A 3294-nucleotide genomic window follows, 5' to 3' on the forward strand; every position below is an offset into this window, starting at 1 on the left:
AGATCATTATTTCTCACCTCATTCCTCTTTCCTTACCATGCCTTTCCTCAACTCCCTGTTGATGATCTTGATTCGTATTTCACTGAGAAAATAGAAACAATCAGAAAGTATTTTCCATTTGCTTCTCTAACCAAATTTATAAAACTACCTGTATGGGTGAACTCCTATTATGCTTTCTTTACTGTTGTGAGAAAAAATCCTGTCACTTATTCCATTTAGGCATTTATTCCAATTGCCTATTCCATTAAGCAATTCCATTTCCATTCTTTCTTTCTTTGAAGAAATTTACTCATGGAGTGGTCTCCTGCATCATTGACTTTTTTCTTTTTTACAGGATCATTCCCATCAGTGCACAAACATGTTAGTAATATTGTCCAAATTGAAAACAGAAATAAACCTCTTTTGATTCAGCCCCATTCAAACTCTGTTTGGTTACAGGCTCATTCTTTTCTCCTCTTTATAGCAAAATTCTTAGACAAAGGAGTCTGTTCTCACTGTCTCTACTTCCTCTTTTTCCCATTCTTTCCCAGTCCACTTTAATCAGACTTTTGTCTCCACCATTTTGGTAAGCTTATCTTGTCAAGGTCACTAATGATCTCTGTGTCTCAAAGTCCTCCTCTTACCTGTCTTACCTATCAGACATAGAAAACCACTCCCTCCTTTAAATCCTTTCCTCATTTGGTCTATGGGACTTCATCCTTTCTTGATTCTGTTTCTAACTCTTAGGCTCCTTTGCTGATTCCTTTTTATCTTTGAGATCTCTTCAGATCTTTTCTCTATTATATTCATTTTATGAAAACTTTATCCAACCCCATAGCTTTATCTGTTTAATTTTTTTGACTCATAAAACTCCATTTATTGACCTCCAAATCTAATAAAACTAAGAGCTCTGCACAAGTGTTTTAAAAGGACTTTGATCTTTTTCCCAATGTTCTTCTCACTGAAGTCAGCTCATTTTTGTTTCTGTACCTTCTGTATCCTTTTTCTGAGATGCTAAAAGGACTTCCCACTCCTGTTTCCTCTGCAGCCTCTCAGCATTTGTGATCTTCATGGAATGCAGAGGGAAAAATCCAGAAAGACCCAAAAGCTACCCTACAGACTTACAGAGATGGGCTCCACAGGCATTTCAATCCCAGATCCGGTCCAGGTTGAGAGCAACGATTCTCTCTCCATGACTGTTGGGCAGTGGATAATAGGAATCCAGCTGCTCCATGAAACAGCCATCCCTGTTGTGAATGGTCACAATGTGGTAGAAAATCTGGTTGGTATAGCCACACAGCGCAAGGCAGATGAATAAGTGGACCCCATGGGAGGCCTTGCAGAGAACAGTAGTGAGCTGGACCATGGTGTAGCTGGCATGCACCACCAGCACACATCAGCTTTATGGCCTCTGGCTGGGTGGGGAGGAATGTGGAAAAGCCTAGCCCCATAGCTTTAAATACTATCTATTGAGCTTCCTAAATTTGTATCTTCAGTCCCTTTCTTTCCTCTGGATTCCAGATCCATATAACCATCTGCATACTGAAACTCCTCACCGGATGTCTAATAGAATTTCAAACTGAATGTGAAAAAAATTTCTTGATTTTAGCTATCCCCTCACCCTCCCCAACCCCTGAATCTGTTCCTTCTTACAAAATGGCAACTCCAGGCTTCTAGCCACTCAGCCCAAAATGTTGGAGTCCATCTTAAATACTTTCTTTCTATCACATTCCACATCTGACCTCCAATTCTGTTGACGCTGATATTTCCAAAAACTTTACTACTTTTTACTATCTCCACTGATATCATCAACTTCTGCTTGATGATGGCCAGTGGCTTCCTAATGACTTCCTAACTGGCCTCTCTGTTGCTTCCCTTGATTCCCTACATCCTATTCCCTTACTTTTATGCTTGTGTTTATTGCCTTACTTTAATGAGATGTTTCCCAGAAATATTACCAATGATGACAAGAATTGCCAGTGTTTGCATTTCAAAGAATTATTTAATTAAAAACCCAGAAAATACATATTGAGCACCTACTATGTGCCAGACATTGTTCTAGGTGCTGGGGAAATAACATTGAGCAAAACAAAACAAAACAAAACAAAACAAATACTCTACCTTAGAAGAAGAGACTAAATAAACAAGACAAATAAGTAAAATATATAGCATGTGATATAAAGTTAAGTGCTAAAAGGAAAAAGTAAATTAAGGAAAGAAGATACAAAGTATCAGGGTTAAAGAAATTAAAACTTTAAATAGAGTGACTGTGGAGGCGCCTGGGTGGCTCAGTCTGTTAAGCAGCCAACCTCGGCTCAGGTCATGATCTAGCGGTTCTGGTTCATGGGTTCGAGCCTTGCATTGGGCTCTGTGCTGACAGTGCAGAGACTGCTTGGGATTCTCTCTCTCCCCCGTCTCTCTGCCCCTCCCGCACTCACTTAATTCTCTCTCTTTCAAAATAAATAAACTTAAATAAATAAATAAATAAATAAATAACATGGCTGTGGAATACCTGAAAAAAAGTTTTTTGAAGGATGTGAAGGAGCTACGCAAGAGAGAAGTCATACTCAAAGGTCAAGAAAGCATAGACGGCATGTTCTGGGACTGGTAATGAGGTACCGTGGCTGCTGCAGAAAGAACAAAGGAGAGAATAGGAGGTGATGGTTTGAGAGAACAAGGAGCAGATTAGAAGGGCCTCACCGGTAACAGTGAACAAATTGCCATTTGCTGTAAGTGGTGGGAAGCCATTGGAGGGTTTTGAGCAGATAAATGACATGACATGACTTAAGTTTTTCAGGATAATTCTGGCCACTGTGCTGAGAATAGACTGCAGAAGTAAGAGCAGCAGAGAGCAAGGGTTTTCATAATTCAGATAAGAGATGAGTGGTTTGGGTGGGAGAGATGGTAAAAGCAGGTGATGAAAAGTGTTCTTATCCTAGATATAGACATATTTTTAAATTTATTTATTTATTCTTGAGAGATTGAGAGAGAGAGTACATGCGAGTGTGCACATAAGAAGGGGAGGGGCAGAGAGAGAGAGGGAGAGAATCCCAAGCAGGCTCTGCACTGACAGTGTGGAGCCACTGTGGGGCTTGAACCCATGAGCCGTGAGATCATGACCTGAGGCGACATCAAGAGTCAGTTGCTTAGGGGCGCCTGGGTGGCTCCTTCGGTTGGGTACCCGACTTCAGCTCAGGTCATGATTTCATGGTTCCTGAGTTCGAGCCCTGCGTTGGGCTCTGTGCTGACAGTTCAGAGCCTGGAGCCTGCTTCACATTCTATGTCTCCCTCTTTCTACCCCCCCTCCCCCAGGTT

The 3294-nt window shown here is 41.1% G+C and overlaps 1 pseudogene; it reads right to left on the reverse strand.

The window, feature by feature from the left end:
- Positions 1 to 946: 946 nt before the first annotated feature.
- LOC109246822 (28S ribosomal protein S16, mitochondrial-like) lies at positions 947 to 1345 on the reverse strand (annotated as a pseudogene).
- Between the last annotated feature and the right edge of the window lie 1949 nt (positions 1346 to 3294).

This window comes from Panthera pardus, unplaced genomic scaffold (assembly GCF_024362965.1).
Source record: "Panthera pardus isolate Hobbes unplaced genomic scaffold, ASM2436296v1 HiC_scaffold_13, whole genome shotgun sequence".
Lineage (NCBI taxonomy): Eukaryota > Metazoa > Chordata > Mammalia > Carnivora > Felidae > Panthera > Panthera pardus.